We start from the raw sequence: 21,323 nt of genomic DNA, 5'->3' as shown, positions 1-21,323 counted from the left end.
TTACAAGCTGAAGCCACCATCCCCTCATTGACCTTTTCTTTATTATGGGTGGGCACGACAATCGCTTGTTGGATTTGTATCTTGAGGGGTGCATTGACGTGAGCGTCGCTCACAATGATAGGCTAAGTAACATGTTTAGTCCACGTTCAAAATGGCTTCCACACACACTGGATTGATCAAAGCCGACATTATTTTGACACGCCATGCTTGCATCAAGCGATCTCCGAGTTGAAGATGTTTACCAAATCATTTTTACAATAGTTTTATCACTGTTTATGTCACATAAAAAGCTTATATTGAACAGATGATTTAAATGACACGAGTCATGTCTTCGCACCTGCACGTGCTGAAATGATAAGGTGACTGGGGTGCAGACAGGTATCTGTAACATTAACTCTGGTTTCTCTTCATCCATTCGGATAAATCTTTCGCCTTTTACTAAAGATTTCCGTGGAGAGGAACATCACAATGAGTCTATAGACTAATTTATTACGCCCTGCATTGCCAGGGTCAACATTCCAAATAATAAAAATAGAACTCCAAGCACTTGCATCAAAGGGAGGTAACCACTTCTTGCTTCTGTCTTCTCTCCTCTTTTAATGTGGGGATATTGCAAATGTACAGCGTTGTTTACAAGCTGAAGCCACCATCCCCTCATTGACGTTTCCTTTATTATGGGTGCGCACGAGAATCGCTTGTTGGATTTGTATCTTGAGGGGTGCATTGACGTGAGCGTCGCTCACAATGATAGGCTAAGTAACATGATTAGTCCACGTTCAAAATGGCTGCCACACTCACTGGATTGATCAAAGCCGACATTATTTTGACACGCCATGCTTGCATCAAGCGATCTCCGAGTTGAAGATGTTTACCAAATCATTTTTACAATTGTTTTATCACTGTTTATGTCACATAAAAAGCTTATATTGAACAGATGATTTAAATGACACGAGTCATGTCTTCGCACCTGCACGTGCTGAAATGATAAGGTGACTGGGGTGCAGACAGGTATCTGTAACATTAACTCTGGTTTCTCTTCATCCATTCGGATAAATCTTTCGCCTTTTACTAAAGATTTCCGTGGAGAGGAACATCACAATGAGTCTATAGACTAATTTATTACGCCCTGCATTGCCAGGGTCAACATTCCAAATAATAAAAATAGAACTCCAAGCACTTGCATCAAAGGGAGGTAACCACTTCTTGCTTCTGTCTTCTCTCCTCATTTAATGTGGGGGATATTGCAAATGTACAGCGTTGTTTACAAGCTGAAGCCACCATCCCCTCATTGACCTTTCCTTTATTATGGGTGCGCACGTGAATCGCTTGTTGGATTTGTATCTTGAGGGGTGCATTGACGTGAGCGTCGCTCACAATGATAGGCTAAGTAACATGATTAGTCCACGTTCAAAATGGCTTCCACACACACTGGATTGATCAAAGCCGACATTATTTTGACACGCCATGCTTGCATCAAGCGATCTCCGAGTTGAAGATGTTTACCAAATCATTTTTACAATTGTTTTATCACTGTTTATGTCACATAAAAAGCTTATATTGAACAGATGATTTAAATGACACGAGTCATGTCTTCGCACCTGCACGTGCTGAAATGATAAGGTGACTGGGGTGCAGACAGGTATCTGTAACATTAACTCTGGTTTCTCTTCATCCATTCGGATAAATCTTTCGCCTTTTACTAAAGATTTCCGTGGAGAGGAACATCACAATGAGTCTATAGACTAATTTATTACGCCCTGCATTGCCAGGGTCAACATTCCAAATAATAAAAATTGAACTCCAAGCACTTGCATCAAAGGGAGGTAACCACTTCTTGCTTCTGTCTTCTCTCCTCTTTTAATGTGGGGATATTGCAAATGTACAGCGTTGTTTACAAGCTGAAGCCACCATCCCCTCATTGACCTTTTCTTTATTATGGGTGCGCACGACAATCGCTTGTTGGATTTGTATCTTGAGGGGTGCATTGACGTGAGCGTTGCTCACAATGATAGGCTAAGTAACACGATTAGTCCACGTTCAAAATGGCTTCCACACACACTGGATTGATCAAAGCCGACATTATTTTGACACGCCATGCTTGCATCAAGCGATCTCCGAGTTGAAGATGTTTACCAAATCATTTTTACAATAGTTTTATCACTGTTTATGTCACATAAAAAGCTTATATTGAACAGATGATTTAAATGACACGAGTCATGTCTTCGCACCTGCACGTGCTGAAATGATAAGGTGACTGGGGTGCAGACAGGTATCTGTAACATTAACTCTGGTTTCTCTTCATCCATTCGGATAAATCTTTCGCCTTTTACTAAAGATTTCCGTGGAGAGGAACATCACAATGAGTCTATAGACTAATTTATTACGCCCTGCATTGCCAGGGTCAACATTCCAAATAATAAAAATAGAACTCCAAGCACTTGCATCAAAGGGAGGTAACCACTTCTTGCTTCTGTCTTCTCTCCTCTTTTAATGTGGGGATATTGCAAATGTACAGCGTTGTTTACAAGCTGAAGCCACCATCCCCTCATTGACCTTTTCTTTATTATGGGTGCGCACGACAATCGCTTGTTGGATTTGTATCTTGAGGGGTGCATTGACGTGAGCGTCGCTCACAATGATAGGCTAAGTAACACGATTAGTCCACGTTCAAAATGGCTTCCACACACACTGGATTGATCAAAGCCGACATTATTTTGACACGCCATGCTTGCATCAAGCGATCTCCGAGTTGAAGATGTTTACCAAATCATTTTTACAATAGTTTTATCACTGTTTATGTCACATAAAAAGCTTATATTGAACAGATGATTTAAATGACACGAGTCATGTCTTCGCACCTGCACGTGCTGAAATGATAAGGTGACTGGGGTGCAGACAGGTATCTGTAACATTAACTCTGGTTTCTCTTCATCCATTCGGATAAATCTTTCGCCTTTTACTAAAGATTTCCGTGGAGAGGAACATCACAATGAGTCTATAGACTAATTTATTACGCCCTGCATTGCCAGGGTCAACATTCCAAATAATAAAAATAGAACTCCAAGCACTTGCATCAAAGGGAGGTAACCACTTCTTGCTTCTGTCTTCTCTCCTCTTTTAATGTGGGGATATTGCAAATGTACAGCGTTGTTTACAAGCTGAAGCCACCATCCCCTCATTGACCTTTTCTTTATTATGGGTGGGCACGACAATCGCTTGTTGGATTTGTATCTTGAGGGGTGCATTGACGTGAGCGTCGCTCACAATGATAGGCTAAGTAACACGATTAGTCCACGTTCAAAATGGCTGCCACACACACTGGATTGATCAAAGCCGACATTATTTTGACACGCCATGCTTGCATCAAGCGATCTCCGAGTTGAAGATGTTTACCAAATCATTTTTACAATAGTTTTATCACTGTTTATGTCACATAAAAAGCTTATATTGAACAGATGATTTAAATGACACGAGTCATGTCTTCGCACCTGCACGTGCTGAAATGATAAGGTGACTGGGGTGCAGACAGGTATCTGTAACATTAACTCTGGTTTCTCTTCATCCATTCGGATAAATCTTTCGCCTTTTACTAAAGATTTCCGTGGAGAGGAACATCACAATGAGTCTATAGACTAATTTATTACGCCCTGCATTGCCAGGGTCAACATTCCAAATAATAAAAATAGAACTCCAAGCACTTGCATCAAAGGGAGGTAACCACTTCTTGCTTCTGTCTTCTCTCCTCATTTAATGTGGGGGATATTGCAAATGTACAGCGTTGTTTACAAGCTGAAGCCACCATCCCCTCATTGACCTTTCCTTTATTATGGGTGCGCACGTGAATCGCTTGTTGGATTTGTATCTTCAGGGGTGCATTGACGTGAGCGTCGCTCACAATGATGGGCTAAGTAACACGATTAGTCCACGTTCAAAATGGCTGCCACACACACTGGATTGATCAAAGCCGACATTATTTTGACACGCCATGCTTGCATCAAGCGATCTCCAAGTTGAAGATGTTTACCAAATCATTTTAACAATTGTTTTATCACTGTTTATGTCACATAAGAAGCTTATATTGAACAGATGATTTAAATGACACGAGTCATGTCTTCGCACCTGCACGTGCTGAAATGATAAGGTGACTGGGGTGCAGACAGGTATCTGTAACATTAACTCTGGTTTCTCTTCATCCATTCGGATAAATCTTTCGCCTTTTACTAAAGATTTCCGTGGAGAGGAACATCACAATGAGTCTATAGACTAATTTATTACGCCCTGCATTGCCAGGGTCAACATTCCAAATAATAAAAATAGAACTCCAAGCACTTGCATCAAAGGGAGGTAACCACATCTTGCTTCTGTCTTCTCTCCTCATTTAATGTGGGGGATATTGCAAATGTACAGCGTTGTTTACAAGCTGAAGCCACCATCCCCTCATTGACCTTTCCTTTATCATGGGTGGGCACGAGAATCGCTTGTTGGATTTGTATCTTGAGGGGTGCATTGACGTGAGCGTCGCTCACAATGATAGGCTAAGTAACATGTTTAGTCCACGTTCAAAATGGCTTCCACACACACTGGATTGATCAAAGCCGACATTATTTTGACACGCCATGCTTGCATCAAGCGATCTCCGAGTTGAAGATGTTTACCAAATCATTTTTACAATAGTTTTATCACTGTTTATGTCACATAAAAAGCTTATATTGAACAGATGATTTAAATGACACGAGTCATGTCTTCGCACCTGCACGTGCTGAAATGATAAGGTGACTGGGGTGCAGACAGGTATCTGTAACATTAACTCTGGTTTCTCTTCATCCATTCGGATAAATCTTTCGCCTTTTACTAAAGATTTCCGTGGAGAGGAACATCACAATGAGTCTATAGACTAATTTATTACGCCCTGCATTGCCAGGGTCAACATTCCAAATAATAAAAATAGAACTCCAAGCACTTGCATCAAAGGGAGGTAACCACATCTTGCTTCTGTCTTCTCTCCTCTTTTAATGTGGGGATATTGCAAATGTACACCGTTGTTTACAAGCTGAAGCCACCATCCTCTCATTGACCTTTCCTTTATTATGGGTGCGCACGAGAATCGCTTGTTGGATTTGTATCTGGAGGGGTGCATTGACGTGAGCGTCGCTCACAATGATTGTCTAAGTAACACGATTAGTCCACGTTCAAAATGGCTGCCACACACACTGGATTGATCAAAGCCGACATTATTTTGACACGCCATGCTTGCATCAAGCGATCTCCGAGTTGAAGATGTTTACCAAATCATTTTTACTATAGTTTTATCACTGTTTATGTCACATAAAAAGCTTATATTGAACAGATGATTTAAATGACACGAGTCATGTCTTCGCACCTGCACGTGCTGAAATGATAAGGTGACTGGGGTGCAGACAGGTATCTGTAACATTAACTCTGGTTTCTCTTCATCCATTCGGATAAATCTTTCGCCTTTTACTAAAGATTTCCGTGGAGAAGAACATCACAATGAGTCTATAGACTAATTTATTACGCCCTGCATTGCCAGGGTCAACATTCCAAATAATAAAAATAGAACTCCAAGCACTTGCATCAAAGGGAGGTAACCACTTCTTGCTTCTGTCTTCTCTCCTCTTTTAATGTTGGGATATTGCAAATGTACAGCGTTGTTTACAAGCTGAAGCCACCATCCCCTCATTGACGTTTCCTTTATTATGGGTGGGCACGACAATCGCTTGTTGGATTTGTATCTTGAGGGGTGCATTGACGTGAGCGTCGCTCACAATGATAGGCTAAGTAACACGATTAGTCCACGTTCAAAATGGCTGCCACACACACTGGATTGATCAAAGCCGACATTATTTTGACACGCCATGCTTGCATCAAGCGATCTCCGAGTTGAAGATGTTTACCAAATCATTTTTACTATAGTTTTATCACTGTTTATGTCACATAAAAAGCTTATATTGAACAGATGATTTAAATGACACGAGTCATGTCTTCGCACCTGCACGTGCTGAAATGATAAGGTGACTGGGGTGCAGACAGGTATCTGTAACATTAACTCTGGTTTCTCTTCATCCATTCGGATAAATCTTTCGCCTTTTACTAAAGATTTCCGTGGAGAAGAACATCACAATGAGTCTATAGACTAATTTATTACGCCCTGCATTGCCAGGGTCAACATTCCAAATAATAAAAATAGAACTCCAAGCACTTGCATCAAAGGGAGGTAACCACTTCTTGCTTCTGTCTTCTCTCCTCTTTTAATGTGGGGATATTGCAAATGTACAGCGTTGTTTACAAGCTGAAGCCACCATCCCCTCATTGACCTTTCCTTTATTATGGGTGGGCACGAGAATCGCTTGTTGGATTTGTATCTTCAGGGGTGCATTGACGTGAGCGTCGCTCACAATGATAGGCTAAGTAACACGATTAGTCCACGTTCAAAATGGCTTCCACACACACTGGATTGATCAAAGCCGACATTATTTTGACACGCCATGCTTGCATCAAGCGATCTCCGAGTTGAAGATGTTTACCAAATCATTTTTACAATAGTTTTATCACTGTTTATGTCACATAAAAAGCTTATATTGAACAGATGATTTAAATGACACGAGTCATGTCTTCGCACCTGCACGTGCTGAAATGATAAGGTGACTGGGGTGCAGACAGGTATCTGTAACATTAACTCTGGTTTCTCTTCATCCATTCGGATAAATCTTTCGCCTTTTACTAAAGATTTCCGTGGAGAGGAACATCACAATGAGTCTATAGACTAATTTATTACGCCCTGCATTGCCAGGGTCAACATTCCAAATAATAAAAATAGAACTCCAAGCACTTGCATCAAAGGGAGGTAACCACTTCTTGCTTCTGTCTTCTCTCCTCTTTTAATGTGGGGATATTGCAAATGTACAGCGTTGTTTACAAGCTGAAGCCACCATCCCCTCATTGACCTTTTCTTTATTATGGGTGGGCACGACAATCGCTTGTTGGATTTGTATCTTGAGGGGTGCATTGACGTGAGCGTCGCTCACAATGATAGGCTAAGTAACACGATTAGTCCACGTTCAAAATGGCTGCCACACACACTGGATTGATCAAAGCCGACATTATTTTGACACGCCATGCTTGCATCAAGCGATCTCCGAGTTGAAGATGTTTACCAAATCATTTTTACAATTGTTTTATCACTGTTTATGTCACATAAAAAGCTTATATTGAACAGATGATTTAAATGACACGAGTCATGTCTTCGCACCTGCACGTGCTGAAATGATAAGGTGACTGGGGTGCAGACAGGTATCTGTAACATTAACTCTGGTTTCTCTTCATCCATTCGGATAAATCTTTCGCCTTTTACTAAAGATTTCCGTGGAGAGGAACATCACAATGAGTCTATAGACTAATTTATTACGCCCTGCATTGCCAGGGTCAACATTCCAAATAATAAAAATAGAACTCCAAGCACTTGCATCAAAGGGAGGTAACCACATCTTGCTTCTGTCTTCTCTCCTCTTTTAATGTGGGGATATTGCAAATGTACAGCGTTGTTTACAAGCTGAAGCCACCATCCCCTCATTGACGTTTCCTTTATTATGGGTGGGCACGACAATCGCTTGTTGGATTTGTATCTTGAGGGGTGCATTGACGTGAGCGTCGCTCACAATGATGGGCTAAGTAACACGATTAGTCCACGTTCAAAATGGCTGCCACACACACTGGATTGATCAAAGCCGACATTATTTTGACACGCCATGCTTGCATCAAGCGATCTCCGAGTTGAAGATGTTTACCAAATCATTTTTACAATTGTTTTATCACTGTTTATGTCACATAAAAAGCTTATATTGAACAGATGATTTAAATGACACGAGTCATGTCTTCGCACCTGCACGTGCTGAAATGATAAGGTGACTGGGGTGCAGACAGGTATCTGTAACATTAACTCTGGTTTCTCTTCATCCATTCGGATAAATCTTTCGCCTTTTACTAAAGATTTCCGTGGAGAGGAACATCACAATGAGTCTATAGACTAATTTATTACGCCCTGCATTGCCAGGGTCAACATTCCAAATAATAAAAATAGAACTCTAAGCACTTGCATCAAAGGGAGGTAACCACTTCTTGCTTCTGTCTTCTCTCCTCATTTAATGTGGGGGATATTGCAAATGTACAGCGTTGTTTACAAGCTGAAGCCACCATCCCCTCATTGACCTTTCCTTTATCATGGGTGGGCACGAGAATCGCTTGTTGGATTTGTATCTTGAGGGGTGCATTGACGTGAGCGTCGCTCACAATGATAGGCTAAGTAACATGTTTAGTCCACGTTCAAAATGGCTTCCACACACACTGGATTGATCAAAGCCGACATTATTTTGACACGCCATGCTTGCATCAAGCGATCTCCGAGTTGAAGATGTTTACCAAATCATTTTTACAATAGTTTTATCACTGTTTATGTCACATAAAAAGCTTATATTGAACAGATGATTTAAATGACACGAGTCATGTCTTCGCACCTGCACGTGCTGAAATGATAAGGTGACTGGGGTGCAGACAGGTATCTGTAACATTAACTCTGGTTTCTCTTCATCCATTCGGATAAATCTTTCGCCTTTTACTAAAGATTTCCGTGGAGAGGAACATCACAATGAGTCTATAGACTAATTTATTACGCCCTGCATTGCCAGGGTCAACATTCCAAATAATAAAAATAGAACTCCAAGCACTTGCATCAAAGGGAGGTAACCACATCTTGCTTCTGTCTTCTCTCCTCTTTTAATGTGGGGATATTGCAAATGTACACCGTTGTTTACAAGCTGAAGCCACCATCCTCTCATTGACCTTTCCTTTATTATGGGTGCGCACGAGAATCGCTTGTTGGATTTGTATCTGGAGGGGTGCATTGACGTGAGCGTCGCTCACAATGATTGTCTAAGTAACACGATTAGTCCACGTTCAAAATGGCTGCCACACACACTGGATTGATCAAAGCCGACATTATTTTGACACGCCATGCTTGCATCAAGCGATCTCCGAGTTGAAGATGTTTACCAAATCATTTTTACAATTGTTTTATCACTGTTTATGTCACATAAAAAGCTTATATTGAACAGATGATTTAAATGACACGAGTCATGTCTTCGCACCTGCACGTGCTGAAATGATAAGGTGACTGGGGTGCAGACAGGTATCTGTAACATTAACTCTGGTTTCTCTTCATCCATTCGGATAAATCTTTCGCCTTTTACTAAAGATTTCCGTGGAGAGGAACATCACAATGAGTCTATAGACTAATTTATTACGCCCTGCATTGCCAGGGTCAACATTCCAAATAATAAAAATAGAACTCCAAGCACTTGCATCAAAGGGAGGTAACCACTTCTTGCTTCTGTCTTCTCTCCTCTTTTAATGTTGGGATATTGCAAATGTACAGCGTTGTTTACAAGCTGAAGCCACCATCCCCTCATTGACGTTTCCTTTATTATGGGTGGGCACGACAATCGCTTGTTGGATTTGTATCTTGAGGGGTGCATTGACGTGAGCGTCGCTCACAATGATAGGCTAAGTAACACGATTAGTCCACGTTCAAAATGGCTGCCACACACACTGGATTGATCAAAGCCGACATTATTTTGACACGCCATGCTTGCATCAAGCGATCTCCGAGTTGAAGATGTTTACCAAATCATTTTTACTATAGTTTTATCACTGTTTATGTCACATAAAAAGCTTATATTGAACAGATGATTTAAATGACACGAGTCATGTCTTCGCACCTGCACGTGCTGAAATGATAAGGTGACTGGGGTGCAGACAGGTATCTGTAACATTAACTCTGGTTTCTCTTCATCCATTCGGATAAATCTTTCGCCTTTTACTAAAGATTTCCGTGGAGAAGAATATCACAATGAGTCTATAGACTAATTTATTACGCCCTGCATTGCCAGGGTCAACATTCAAAATAATAAAAATAGAACTCCAAGCACTTGCATCAAAGGGAGGTAACCACTTCTTGCTTCTGTCTTCTCTCCTCTTTTAATGTGGGGATATTGCAAATGTACAGCGTTGTTTACAAGCTGAAGCCACCATCCCCTCATTGACCTTTCCTTTATTATGGGTGGGCACGAGAATCGCTTGTTGGATTTGTATCTTCAGGGGTGCATTGACGTGAGCGTCGCTCACAATGATAGGCTAAGTAACATGATTAGTCCACGTTCAAAATGGCTGCCACACACACTGGATTGATCAAAGCCGACATTATTTTGACACGCCATGCTTGCATCAAGCGATCTCCGAGTTGAAGATGTTTACCAAATCATTTTTACAATTGTTTTATCACTGTTTATGTCACATAAAAAGCTTATATTGAACAGATGATTTAAATGACACGAGTCATGTCTTCGCACCTGCACGTGCTGAAATGATAAGGTGACTGGGGTGCAGACAGGTATCTGTAACATTAACTCTGGTTTCTCTTCAACCATTCGGATAAATCTTTCGCCTTTTACTAAAGATTTCCGTGGAGAGGAACATCACAATGAGTCTATAGACTAATTTATTACGCCCTGCATTGCCAGGGTCAACATTCCAAATAATAAAAATAGAACTCCAAGCACTTGCATCAAAGGGAGGTAACCACTTCTTGCTTCTGTCTTCTCTCCTCTTTTAATGTGGGGATATTGCAAATGTACAGCGTTGTTTACAAGCTGAAGCCACCATCCTCTCATTGACCTTTCCTTTATTATGGGTGCGCACGAGAATCGCTTGTTGGATTTGTATCTTGAGGGGTGCATTGACGTGAGCGTCGCTCACAATGATAGGCTAAGTAACACGATTAGTCCACGTTCAAAATGGCTGCCACACTCACTGGATTGATCAAAGCCGACATTATTTTGACACGCCATGCTTGCATCAAGCGATCTCCGAGTTGAAGATGTTTACCAAATCATTTTTACAATTGTTTTATCACTGTTTATGTCACATAAAAAGCTTATATTGAACAGATGATTTAAATGACACGAGTCATGTCTTCGCACCTGCACGTGCTGAAATGATAAGGTGACTGGGGTGCAGACAGGTATCTGTAACATTAACTCTGGTTTCTCTTCATCCATTCGGATAAATCTTTCGCCTTTTACTAAAGATTTCCGTGGAGAGGAACATCACAATGAGTCTATAGACTAATTTATTACGCCCTGCATTGCCAGGGTCAACATTCCAAATAATAAAAATAGAACTCTAAGCACTTGCATCAAAGGGAGGTAACCACTTCTTGCTTCTGTCTTCTCTCCTCATTTAATGTGGGGGATATTGCAAATGTACACCGTTGTTTACAAGCTGAAGCCACCATCCCCTCATTGACCTTTCCTTTATCATGGGTGGGCACGAGAATCGCTTGTTGGATTTGTATCTTGAGGGGTGCATTGACGTGAGCGTCGCTCACAATGATAGGCTAAGTAACATGTTTAGTCCACGTTCAAAATGGCTTCCACACACACTGGATTGATCAAAGCCGACATTATTTTGACACGCCATGCTTGCATCAAGCGATCTCCGAGTTGAAGATGTTTACCAAATCATTTTTACAATAGTTTTATCACTGTTTATGTCACATAAAAAGCTTATATTGAACAGATGATTTAAATGACACGAGTCATGTCTTCGCACCTGCACGTGCTGAAATGATAAGGTGACTGGGGTGCAGACAGGTATCTGTAACATTAACTCTGGTTTCTCTTCATCCATTCGGATAAATCTTTCGCCTTTTACTAAAGATTTCCGTGGAGAGGAACATCACAATGAGTCTATAGACTAATTTATTACGCCCTGCATTGCCAGGGTCAACATTCCAAATAATAAAAATAGAACTCCAAGCACTTGCATCAAAGGGAGGTAACCACTTCTTGCTTCTGTCTTCTCTCCTCTTTTAATGTGGGGATATTGCAAATGTACAGCGTTGTTTACAAGCTGAAGCCACCATCCCCTCATTGACCTTTTCTTTATTATGGGTGGGCACGACAATCGCTTGTTGGATTTGTATCTTCAGGGGTGCATTGACGTGAGCGTCGCTCACAATGATAGGCTAAGTAACACGATTAGTCCACGTTCAAAATGGCTGCCACACACACTGGATTGATCAAAGCCGACATTATTTTGACATGCCATGCTTGCATCAAGCGATCTCCGAGTTGAAGATGTTTACCAAATCATTTTTACAATAGTTTTATCACTGTTTATGTCACATAAAAAGCTTATATTGAACAGATGATTTAAATGACACGAGTCATGTCTTCGCACCTGCACGTGCTGAAATGATAAGGTGACTGGGGTGCAGACAGGTATCTGTAACATTAACTCTGGTTTCTCTTCATCCATTCGGATAAATCTTTCGCCTTTTACTAAAGATTTCCGTGGAGAGGAACATCACAATGAGTCTATAGACTAATTTATTACGCCCTGCATTGCCAGGGTCAACATTCCAAATAATAAAAATAGAACTCCAAGCACTTGCATCAAAGGGAGGTAACCACTTCTTGCTTCTGTCTTCTCTCCTCTTTTAATGTGGGGATATTGCAAATGTACAGCGTTGTTTACAAGCTGAAGCCACCATCCCCTCATTGACCTTTTCTTTATTATGGGTGGGCACGACAATCGCTTGTTGGATTTGTATCTTCAGGGGTGCATTGACGTGAGCGTCGCTCACAATGATAGGCTAAGTAACACGATTAGTCCACGTTCAAAATGGCTTCCACACACACTGGATTGATCAAAGCCGACATTATTTTGACACGCCATGCTTGCATCAAGCGATCTCCGAGTTGAAGATGTTTACCAAATCATTTTTACAATAGTTTTATCACTGTTTATGTCACATAACAAGCTTATATTGAACAGATGATTTAAATGACACGAGTCATGTCTTCGCACCTGCACGTGCTGAAATGATAAGGTGACTGGGGTGCAGACAGGTATCTGTAACATTAACTCTGGTTTCTCTTCATCCATTCGGATAAATCTTTCGCCTTTTACTAAAGATTTCCGTGGAGAGGAACATCACAATGAGTCTATAGACTAATTTATTACGCCCTGCATTGCCAGGGTCAACATTCCAAATAATAAAAATAGAACTCCAAGCACTTGCATCAAAGGGAGGTAACCACTTCTTGCTTCATTCTTCTCTCCTCATTTAATGTGGGGGATATTGCAAATGTACAGCGTTGTTTACAAGCTGAAGCCACCATCCCCTCATTGACCTTTCCTTTATCATGGGTGGGCACGACAATCGCTTGTTGGATTTGTATCTTGAGGGGTGCATTGACGTGAGCGTCGCTCACAATGATAGGCTAAGTAACATGTTTAGTCCACGTTCAAAATGGCTTCCACACACACTGGATTGATCAAAGCCGTCATTATTTTGACACGCCATGCTTGCATCAAGCGATCTCCGAGTTGAAGATGTTTACCAAATCATTTTTACAATAGTTTTATCACTGTTTATGTCACATAAAAAGCTTATATTGAACAGATGATTTAAATGACACGAGTCATGTCTTCGCACCTGCACGTGCTGAAATGATAAGGTGACTGGGGTGCAGACAGGTATCTGTAACATTAACTCTGGTTTCTCTTCATCCATTTGGATAAATCTTTCGCCTTTTACTAAAGATTTCCGTGGAGAGGAACATCACAATGAGTCTATAGACTAATTTATTACGCCCTGCATTGCCAGGGTCAACATTCCAAATAATAAAAATAGAACTCCAAGCACTTGCATCAAAGGGAGGTAACCACATCTTGCTTCTGTCTTCTCTCCTCTTTTAATGTGGGGATATTGCAAATGTACAGCGTTGTTTACAAGCTGAAGCCACCATCCTCTCATTGACCTTTCCTTTATTATGGGTGCGCACGAGAATCGCTTGTTGGATTTGTATCTTGAGGGGTGCATTGACGTGAGCGTCGCTCACAATGATTGTCTAAGTAACACGATTAGTCCACGTTCAAAATGGCTGCCACACACACTGGATTGATCAAAGCCGACATTATTTTGACACGCCATGCTTGCATCAAGCGATCTCCGAGTTGAAGATGTTTACCAAATCATTTTTACAATTGTTTTATCACTGTTTATGTCACATAAAAAGCTTATATTGAACAGATGATTTAAATGACACGAGTCATGTCTTCGCACCTGCACGTGCTGAAATGATAAGGTGACTGGGGTGCAGACAGGTATCTGTAACATTAACTCTGGTTTCTCTTCATCCATTTGGATAAATCTTTCGCCTTTTACTAAAGATTTCCGTGGAGAGGAACATCACAATGAGTCTATAGACTAATTTATTACGCCCTGCATTGCCAGGGTCAACATTCCAAATAATAAAAATAGAACTCCAAGCACTTGCATCAAAGGGAGGTAACCACTTCTTGCTTCTGTCTTCTCTCCTCTTTTAATGTGGGGATATTGCAAATGTACAGCGTTGTTTACAAGCTGAAGCCACCATCCCCTCATTGACCTTTTCTTTAATATGGGTGCGCACGACAATCGCTTGTTGGATTTGTATCTTGAGGGGTGCATTGACGTGAGCGTCGCTCACAATGATGGGCTAAGTAACACGATTAGTCCACGTTCAAAATGGCTGCCACACACACTGGATTGATCAAAGCCGACATTATTTTGACACGCCATGCTTGCATCAAGCGATCTCCGAGTTGAAGATGTTTACCAAATCATTTTTACTATAGTTTTATCACTGTTTATGTCACATAAAAAGCTTATATTGAACAGATGATTTAAATGACACGAGTCATGTCTTCGCACCTGCACGTGCTGAAATGATAAGGTGACTGGGGTGCAGACAGGTATCTGTAACATTAACTCTGGTTTCTCTTCATCCATTCGGATAAATCTTTCGCCTTTTACTAAAGATTTCCGTGGAGAGGAACATCACAATGAGTCTATAGACTAATTTATTACGCCCTGCATTGCCAGGGTCAACATTCCAAATAATAAAAATAGAACTCCAAGCACTTGCATCAAAGGGAGGTAACCACTTCTTGCTTCTGTCTTCTCTCCTCTTTTAATGTGGGGATATTGCAAATGTACAGCGTTGTTTACAAGCTGAAGCCACCATCCCCTCATTGACCTTTCCTTTATTATGGGTGCACACGAGAATCGCTTGTTGGATTTGTATCTTGAGGGGTGCATTGACGTGAGCGTCGCTCACAATGATTGTCTAAGTAACACGATTAGTCCACGTTCAAAATGGCTGCCACACACACTGGATTGATCAAAGCCGACATTATTTTGACACGCCATGCTTGCATCAAGCGATCTCCGAGTTGAAGATGTTTACCAAATCATTTTTACAATTGTTTTATCACTGTTTATGTCACATAAAAAGCTTATATTGAACAGATGATTTAAATGACACGAGTCATGTCTTCGCACCTGCACGTGCTGAAATGATAAGGTGACTGGGGTGCAGACAGGTATCTGTAACATTAACTCTGGTTTCTCTTCATCCATTCGGATAAATCTTTCGCCTTTTACTAAAGATTTCCGTGGAGAGGAACATCACAATGAGTCTATAGACTAATTTATTACACCCTGCATTGCCAGGGTCAACATTCCAAATAATAAAAATAGAACTCCAAGCACTTGCATCAAAGGGAGGTAACCACTTCTTGCTTCTGTCTTCTCTCCTCATTTAATGTGGGGGATATTGCAAATGTACAGCTTTGTTTACAAGCTGAAGCCACCATCCCCTCATTGACCTTTCCTTTATTATGGGTGCGCACGTGAACCGCTTGTTGGATTTGTATCTTCAGGGGTGCATTGACGTGAGCGTCGCTCACAATGATAGGCTAAGTAACACGATTAGTCCACGTTCAAAATGGCTGCCACACACACTGGATTGATCAAAGCCGACATTATTTTGACATGCCATGCTTGCATCAAGCGATCTCCGAGTTGAAGATGTTTACCAAATCATTTTTACAATAGTTTTATCACTGTTTATGTCACATAAAAAGCTTATATTGAACAGATGATTTAAATGACACGAGTCATGTCTTCGCACCTGCACGTGCTGAAATGATAAGGTGACTGGGGTGCAGACAGGTATCTGTAACATTAACTCTGGTTTCTCTTCATCCATTCGGATAAATCTTTCGCCTTTTACTAAAGATTTCCGTGGAGAGGAACATCACAATGAGTCTATAGACTAATTTATTACGCCCTGCATTGCCAGGGTCAACATTCCAAATAATAAAAATAGAACTCCAAGCACTTGCATCAAAGGGAGGTAACCACTTCTTGCTTCTGTCTTCTCTCCTCTTTTAATGTGGGGATATTGCAAATGTACAGCGTTGTTTACAAGCTGAAGTCACCATCCCCTAATTGACCTTTCCTTTATTATGGGTGGGCACGAGAATCGCTTGTTGGATTTGTATCTTGAGGGGTGCATTGACGTGAGCGTCGCTCACAATGATTGTCTAAGTAACACGATTAGTCCACGTTCAAAATGGCTGCCACACACACTGGATTGATCAAAGCCGACATTATTTTGACACGCCATGCTTGCATCAAGCGATCTCCGAGTTGAAGATGTTTACCAAATCATTTTTACAATTGTTTTATCACTGTTTATGTCACATAAAAAGCTTATATTGAACAGATGATTTAAATGACACGAGTCATGTCTTCGCACCTGCACGTGCTGAAATGATAAGGTGACTGGGGTGCAGACAGGTATCTGTAACATTAACTCTGGTTTCTCTTCATCCATTCGGATAAATCTTTCGCCTTTTACTAAAGATTTCCGTGGAGAGGAACATCACAATGAGTCTATAGACTAATTTATTACGCCCTGCATTGCCAGGGTCAACATTCCAAATAATAAAAATAGAACTCCAAGCACTTGCATCAAAGGGAGGTAACCACTTCTTGCTTCTGTCTTCTCTCCTCATTTAATGTGGGGGATATTGCAAATGTACAGCGTTGTTTACAAGCTGAAGCCACCATCCCCTCATTGACCTTTCCTTTATTATGGGTGCGCACGTGAATCGCTTGTTGGATTTGTATCTTGAGGGGTGCATTGACGTGAGCGTCGCTCACAATGATAGGCGAAGTAACATGATTAGTCCACGTTCAAAATGGCTTCCACACACACTGGATTGATCAAAGCCGACATTATTTTGACACGCCATGCTTGCATCAAGCGATCTCCGAGTTGAAGATGTTTACCAAATCATTTTTACAATTGTTTTATCACTGTTTATGTCACATAAAAAGCTTATATTGAACAGATGATTTAAATGACACGAGTCATGTCTTCGCACCTGCACGTGCTGAAATGATAAGGTGACTGGGGTGCAGACAGGTATCTGTAACATTAACTCTGGTTTCTCTTCATCCATTCGGATAAATCTTTCGCCTTTTACTAAAGATTTCCGTGGAGAGGAACATCACAATGAGTCTATAGACTAATTTATTACGCCCTGCATTGCCAGGGTCAACATTCCAAATAATAAAAATAGAACTCCAAGCACTTGCATCAAAGGGAGGTAACCACTTCTTGCTTCTGTCTTCTCTCCTCATTTAATGTGGGGGATATTGCAAATGTACAGCTTTGTTTACAAGCTGAAGCCACCATCCCCTCATTGACCTTTCCTTTATTATGGGTGCGCACGTGAACCGCTTGTTGGATTTGTATCTTCAGGGGTGCATTGACGTGAGCGTCGCTCACAATGATAGGCTAAGTAACACGATTAGTCCACGTTCAAAATGGCTGCCACACACACTGGATTGATCAAAGCCGACATTATTTTGACATGCCATGCTTGCATCAAGCGATCTCCGAGTTGAAGATGTTTACCAAATCATTTTTACAATAGTTTTATCACTGTTTATGTCACATAAAAAGCTTATATTGAACAGATGATTTAAATGACACGAGTCATGTCTTCGCACCTGCACGTGCTGAAATGATAAGGTGACTGGGGTGCAGACAGGTATCTGTAACATTAACTCTGGTTTCTCTTCATCCATTCGGATAAATCTTTCGCCTTTTACTAAAGATTTCCGTGGAGAGGAACATCACAATGAGTCTATAGACTAATTTATTACGCCCTGCATTGCCAGGGTCAACATTCCAAATAATAAAAATAGAACTCCAAGCACTTGCATCAAAGGGAGGTAACCACTTCTTGCTTCTGTCTTCTCTCCTCTTTTAATGTGGGGATATTGCAAATGTACAGCGTTGTTTACAAGCTGAAGTCACCATCCCCTAATTGACCTTTCCTTTATTATGGGTGGGCACGAGAATCGCTTGTTGGATTTGTATCTTGAGGGGTGCATTGACGTGAGCGTCGCTCACAATGATTGTCTAAGTAACACGATTAGTCCACGTTCAAAATGGCTGCCACACACACTGGATTGATCAAAGCCGACATTATTTTGACACGCCATGCTTGCATCAAGCGATCTCCGAGTTGAAGATGTTTACCAAATCATTTTTACAATTGTTTTATCACTGTTTATGTCACATAAAAAGCTTATATTGAACAGATGATTTAAATGACACGAGTCATGTCTTCGCACCTGCACGTGCTGAAATGATAAGGTGACTGGGGTGCAGACAGGTATCTGTAACATTAACTCTGGTTTCTCTTCATCCATTCGGATAAATCTTTCGCCTTTTACTAAAGATTTCCGTGGAGAGGAACATCACAATGAGTCTATAGACTAATTTATTACGCCCTGCATTGCCAGGGTCAACATTCCAAATAATAAAAATAGAACTCCAAGCACTTGCATCAAAGGGAGGTAACCACTTCTTGCTTCTGTCTTCTCTCCTCATTTAATGTGGGGGATATTGCAAATGTACAGCGTTGTTTACAAGCTGAAGCCACCATCCCCTCATTGACCTTTCCTTTATTATGGGTGCGCACGTGAATCGCTTGTTGGATTTGTATCTTGAGGGGTGCATTGACGTGAGCGTCGCTCACAATGATAGGCTAAGTAACATGATTAGTCCACGTTCAAAATGGCTTCCACACACACTGGATTGATCAAAGCCGACATTATTTTGACACGCCATGCTTGCATCAAGCGATCTCCGAGTTGAAGATGTTTACCAAATCATTTTTACAATTGTTTTATCACTGTTTATGTCACATAAAAAGCTTATATTGAACAGATGATTTAAATGACACGAGTCATGTCTTCGCACCTGCACGTGCTGAAATGATAAGGTGACTGGGGTGCAGACAGGTATCTGTAACATTAACTCTGGTTTCTCTTCATCCATTCGGATAAATCTTTCGCCTTTTACTAAAGATTTCCGTGGAGAGGAACATCACAATGAGTCTATAGACTAATTTATTACGCCCTGCATTGCCAGGGTCAACATTCCAAATAATAAAAATAGAACTCCAAGCACTTGCATCAAAGGGAGGTAACCACTTCTTGCTTCTGTCTTCTCTCCTCTTTTAATGTGGGGATATTGCAAATGTACAGCGTTGTTTACAAGCTGAAGCCACCATCCCCTCATTGACCTTTTCTTTATTATGGGTGGGCACGACAATCGCTTGTTGGATTTGTATCTTCAGGGGTGCATTGACGTGAGCGTCGCTCACAATGATAGGCTAAGTAACACGATTAGTCCACGTTCAAAATGGCTGCCACACACACTGGATTGATCAAAGCCGACATTATTTTGACATGCCATGCTTGCATCAAGCGATCTCCGAGTTGAAGATGTTTACCAAATCATTTTTACAATAGTTTTATCACTGTTTATGTCACATAAAAAGCTTATATTGAACAGATGATTTAAATGACACGAGTCATGTCTTCGCACCTGCACGTGCTGAAATGATAAGGTGACTGGGGTGCAGACAGGTATCTGTAACATTAACTCTGGTTTCTCTTCATCCATTCGGATAAATCTTTCGCCTTTTACTAAAGATTTCCGTGGAGAGGAACATCACAATGAGTCTATAGACTAATTTATTACGCCCTGCATTGCCAGGGTCAACATTCCAAATAATAAAAATAGAACTCCAAGCACTTGCATCAAAGGGAGGTAACCACTTCTTGCTTCTGTCTTCTCTCCTCTTTTAATGTGGGGATATTGCAAATGTACAGCGTTGTTTACAAGCTGAAGCCACCATCCCCTCATTGACCTTTCCTTTATTATGGGTGCGCACGTGAATCGCTTGTTGGATTTGTATCTTGAGGGGTGCATTGACGTGAGCGTCGCTCACAATGATAGGCTAAGTAACATGATTAGTCCACGTTCAAAATGGCTTCCACACACACTGGATTGATCAAAGCCGACATTATTTTGACACGCCATGCTTGCATCAAGCGATCTCCGAGTTGAAGATGTTTACCAAATCATTTTTACAATTGTTTTATCACTGTTTATGTCACATAAAAAGCTTATATTGAACAGATGATTTAAATGACACGAGTCATGTCTTTGCACCTGCACGTGCTGAAATGATAAGGTGATTGGGGTGCAGACAGGTATCTGTAACATTAACTCTGGTTTTTCTTCATCCATTCGGATAAATCTTTCGCCTTTTACTAAAGATTTCCGTGGAGAGGAACATCACAATGAGTCTATAGACTAATTTATTACGCCCTGCATTGCCAGGGTCAACATTCCAAATAATAAAAATAGAACTCCAAGCACTTGCATCAAAGGGAGGTAACCACTTCTTGCTTCTGTCTTCTCTCCTCTTTTAATGTGGGGATATTGCAAATGTACAGCGTTGTTTACAAGCTGAAGCCACCATCCCCTCATTGACCTTTTCTTTATTATGGGTGGGCACGACAATCGCTTGTTGGATTTGTATCTTGAGGGGTGCATTGACGTGAGCGTCGCTCACAATGATGGGCTAAGTAACACGATTAGTCCACGTTCAAAATGGCTGCCACACTCACTGGATTGATCAAAGCCGACATTATTTTGACATGCCATGCTTGCATCAAGCGATCTCCGAGTTGAAGATGTTTACCAAATCATTTTTACAATTGTTTTATCACTGTTTATGTCACATAAAAAGCTTATATTGAACAGATGATTTAAATGACACGAGTCATGTCTTCGCACCTGCACGTGCTGAAATGATAAGGTGACTGGGGTGCAGACAGGTATCTGTAACATTAACTCTGGTTTCTCTTCATCCATTCGGATAAATCTTTCGCCTTTTACTAAAGATTTCCGTGGAGAGGAACATCACAATGAGTCTATAGACTAATTTATTACACCCTGCATTGCCAGGATCAACATTCCAAA

The 21,323-nt window shown here is 41.0% G+C and overlaps 34 non-coding genes across 34 annotated transcripts; all 34 read left to right on the top strand.

Moving 5' to 3' along the window:
* The first annotated feature begins 391 nt into the window (after positions 1-391).
* LOC139466289 (U5 spliceosomal RNA) lies at positions 392-512 on the top strand. The gene has a single exon (XR_011653338.1). It is a non-coding gene; the product is annotated as a U5 spliceosomal RNA (small nuclear RNA).
* Positions 513-1,021: 509 nt separating this feature from the next.
* LOC139466287 (U5 spliceosomal RNA) lies at positions 1,022-1,142 on the top strand. The gene has a single exon (XR_011653337.1). It is a non-coding gene; the product is annotated as a U5 spliceosomal RNA (small nuclear RNA).
* Positions 1,143-1,652: 510 nt separating this feature from the next.
* LOC139466286 (U5 spliceosomal RNA) lies at positions 1,653-1,773 on the top strand. Its single transcript, XR_011653336.1, has one exon. It is a non-coding gene; the product is annotated as a U5 spliceosomal RNA (small nuclear RNA).
* A 509-nt stretch (positions 1,774-2,282) lies between these two features.
* Positions 2,283-2,403, top strand: LOC139466284 (U5 spliceosomal RNA). Its single transcript, XR_011653334.1, has one exon. It is a non-coding gene; the product is annotated as a U5 spliceosomal RNA (small nuclear RNA).
* A 509-nt stretch (positions 2,404-2,912) lies between these two features.
* LOC139466283 (U5 spliceosomal RNA) lies at positions 2,913-3,033 on the top strand. The gene has a single exon (XR_011653333.1). It is a non-coding gene; the product is annotated as a U5 spliceosomal RNA (small nuclear RNA).
* A 509-nt stretch (positions 3,034-3,542) lies between these two features.
* Positions 3,543-3,663, top strand: LOC139466282 (U5 spliceosomal RNA). The gene has a single exon (XR_011653332.1). It is a non-coding gene; the product is annotated as a U5 spliceosomal RNA (small nuclear RNA).
* Positions 3,664-4,173: 510 nt separating this feature from the next.
* Positions 4,174-4,294, top strand: LOC139466281 (U5 spliceosomal RNA). The gene has a single exon (XR_011653331.1). It is a non-coding gene; the product is annotated as a U5 spliceosomal RNA (small nuclear RNA).
* A 510-nt stretch (positions 4,295-4,804) lies between these two features.
* LOC139466280 (U5 spliceosomal RNA) lies at positions 4,805-4,925 on the top strand. Its single transcript, XR_011653330.1, has one exon. It is a non-coding gene; the product is annotated as a U5 spliceosomal RNA (small nuclear RNA).
* A 509-nt stretch (positions 4,926-5,434) lies between these two features.
* LOC139466515 (U5 spliceosomal RNA) lies at positions 5,435-5,555 on the top strand. The gene has a single exon (XR_011653554.1). It is a non-coding gene; the product is annotated as a U5 spliceosomal RNA (small nuclear RNA).
* A 509-nt stretch (positions 5,556-6,064) lies between these two features.
* On the top strand, positions 6,065-6,185 carry LOC139466514 (U5 spliceosomal RNA). The gene has a single exon (XR_011653553.1). It is a non-coding gene; the product is annotated as a U5 spliceosomal RNA (small nuclear RNA).
* A 509-nt stretch (positions 6,186-6,694) lies between these two features.
* On the top strand, positions 6,695-6,815 carry LOC139466279 (U5 spliceosomal RNA). The gene has a single exon (XR_011653329.1). It is a non-coding gene; the product is annotated as a U5 spliceosomal RNA (small nuclear RNA).
* Positions 6,816-7,324: 509 nt separating this feature from the next.
* Positions 7,325-7,445, top strand: LOC139466278 (U5 spliceosomal RNA). Its single transcript, XR_011653328.1, has one exon. It is a non-coding gene; the product is annotated as a U5 spliceosomal RNA (small nuclear RNA).
* Positions 7,446-7,954: 509 nt separating this feature from the next.
* Positions 7,955-8,075, top strand: LOC139466277 (U5 spliceosomal RNA). Its single transcript, XR_011653327.1, has one exon. It is a non-coding gene; the product is annotated as a U5 spliceosomal RNA (small nuclear RNA).
* A 510-nt stretch (positions 8,076-8,585) lies between these two features.
* On the top strand, positions 8,586-8,706 carry LOC139466276 (U5 spliceosomal RNA). The gene has a single exon (XR_011653326.1). It is a non-coding gene; the product is annotated as a U5 spliceosomal RNA (small nuclear RNA).
* A 509-nt stretch (positions 8,707-9,215) lies between these two features.
* LOC139466275 (U5 spliceosomal RNA) lies at positions 9,216-9,336 on the top strand. Its single transcript, XR_011653325.1, has one exon. It is a non-coding gene; the product is annotated as a U5 spliceosomal RNA (small nuclear RNA).
* A 509-nt stretch (positions 9,337-9,845) lies between these two features.
* LOC139466536 (U5 spliceosomal RNA) lies at positions 9,846-9,966 on the top strand. The gene has a single exon (XR_011653575.1). It is a non-coding gene; the product is annotated as a U5 spliceosomal RNA (small nuclear RNA).
* A 509-nt stretch (positions 9,967-10,475) lies between these two features.
* On the top strand, positions 10,476-10,596 carry LOC139466432 (U5 spliceosomal RNA). The gene has a single exon (XR_011653474.1). It is a non-coding gene; the product is annotated as a U5 spliceosomal RNA (small nuclear RNA).
* A 509-nt stretch (positions 10,597-11,105) lies between these two features.
* Positions 11,106-11,226, top strand: LOC139466273 (U5 spliceosomal RNA). Its single transcript, XR_011653323.1, has one exon. It is a non-coding gene; the product is annotated as a U5 spliceosomal RNA (small nuclear RNA).
* Positions 11,227-11,736: 510 nt separating this feature from the next.
* Positions 11,737-11,857, top strand: LOC139466272 (U5 spliceosomal RNA). The gene has a single exon (XR_011653322.1). It is a non-coding gene; the product is annotated as a U5 spliceosomal RNA (small nuclear RNA).
* Positions 11,858-12,366: 509 nt separating this feature from the next.
* LOC139466271 (U5 spliceosomal RNA) lies at positions 12,367-12,487 on the top strand. The gene has a single exon (XR_011653321.1). It is a non-coding gene; the product is annotated as a U5 spliceosomal RNA (small nuclear RNA).
* Positions 12,488-12,996: 509 nt separating this feature from the next.
* LOC139466270 (U5 spliceosomal RNA) lies at positions 12,997-13,117 on the top strand. Its single transcript, XR_011653320.1, has one exon. It is a non-coding gene; the product is annotated as a U5 spliceosomal RNA (small nuclear RNA).
* Positions 13,118-13,627: 510 nt separating this feature from the next.
* Positions 13,628-13,748, top strand: LOC139466460 (U5 spliceosomal RNA). Its single transcript, XR_011653500.1, has one exon. It is a non-coding gene; the product is annotated as a U5 spliceosomal RNA (small nuclear RNA).
* A 509-nt stretch (positions 13,749-14,257) lies between these two features.
* Positions 14,258-14,378, top strand: LOC139466459 (U5 spliceosomal RNA). Its single transcript, XR_011653499.1, has one exon. It is a non-coding gene; the product is annotated as a U5 spliceosomal RNA (small nuclear RNA).
* Positions 14,379-14,887: 509 nt separating this feature from the next.
* On the top strand, positions 14,888-15,008 carry LOC139466269 (U5 spliceosomal RNA). The gene has a single exon (XR_011653319.1). It is a non-coding gene; the product is annotated as a U5 spliceosomal RNA (small nuclear RNA).
* A 509-nt stretch (positions 15,009-15,517) lies between these two features.
* LOC139466238 (U5 spliceosomal RNA) lies at positions 15,518-15,638 on the top strand. Its single transcript, XR_011653290.1, has one exon. It is a non-coding gene; the product is annotated as a U5 spliceosomal RNA (small nuclear RNA).
* Positions 15,639-16,148: 510 nt separating this feature from the next.
* Positions 16,149-16,269, top strand: LOC139466268 (U5 spliceosomal RNA). Its single transcript, XR_011653318.1, has one exon. It is a non-coding gene; the product is annotated as a U5 spliceosomal RNA (small nuclear RNA).
* A 509-nt stretch (positions 16,270-16,778) lies between these two features.
* LOC139466267 (U5 spliceosomal RNA) lies at positions 16,779-16,899 on the top strand. Its single transcript, XR_011653317.1, has one exon. It is a non-coding gene; the product is annotated as a U5 spliceosomal RNA (small nuclear RNA).
* Positions 16,900-17,409: 510 nt separating this feature from the next.
* LOC139466266 (U5 spliceosomal RNA) lies at positions 17,410-17,530 on the top strand. The gene has a single exon (XR_011653316.1). It is a non-coding gene; the product is annotated as a U5 spliceosomal RNA (small nuclear RNA).
* A 510-nt stretch (positions 17,531-18,040) lies between these two features.
* LOC139466265 (U5 spliceosomal RNA) lies at positions 18,041-18,161 on the top strand. The gene has a single exon (XR_011653315.1). It is a non-coding gene; the product is annotated as a U5 spliceosomal RNA (small nuclear RNA).
* Positions 18,162-18,670: 509 nt separating this feature from the next.
* On the top strand, positions 18,671-18,791 carry LOC139466264 (U5 spliceosomal RNA). The gene has a single exon (XR_011653314.1). It is a non-coding gene; the product is annotated as a U5 spliceosomal RNA (small nuclear RNA).
* Positions 18,792-19,301: 510 nt separating this feature from the next.
* LOC139466261 (U5 spliceosomal RNA) lies at positions 19,302-19,422 on the top strand. The gene has a single exon (XR_011653312.1). It is a non-coding gene; the product is annotated as a U5 spliceosomal RNA (small nuclear RNA).
* Positions 19,423-19,931: 509 nt separating this feature from the next.
* On the top strand, positions 19,932-20,052 carry LOC139466260 (U5 spliceosomal RNA). The gene has a single exon (XR_011653311.1). It is a non-coding gene; the product is annotated as a U5 spliceosomal RNA (small nuclear RNA).
* A 509-nt stretch (positions 20,053-20,561) lies between these two features.
* LOC139466467 (U5 spliceosomal RNA) lies at positions 20,562-20,682 on the top strand. The gene has a single exon (XR_011653509.1). It is a non-coding gene; the product is annotated as a U5 spliceosomal RNA (small nuclear RNA).
* A 509-nt stretch (positions 20,683-21,191) lies between these two features.
* On the top strand, positions 21,192-21,312 carry LOC139466444 (U5 spliceosomal RNA). Its single transcript, XR_011653485.1, has one exon. It is a non-coding gene; the product is annotated as a U5 spliceosomal RNA (small nuclear RNA).
* Positions 21,313-21,323: the final 11 nt, after the last annotated feature.

Source organism: Haliotis cracherodii, unplaced genomic scaffold (genome assembly GCF_022045235.1).
Source record: "Haliotis cracherodii isolate W230 unplaced genomic scaffold, xgHalCrac1.p SCAF_18, whole genome shotgun sequence".
NCBI classification, from domain to species: domain Eukaryota; kingdom Metazoa; phylum Mollusca; class Gastropoda; order Lepetellida; family Haliotidae; genus Haliotis; species Haliotis cracherodii.
The sequence above is the reverse complement of the archived record's forward strand: the minus strand, read 5'-3'. Positions and strand labels throughout refer to the sequence as shown.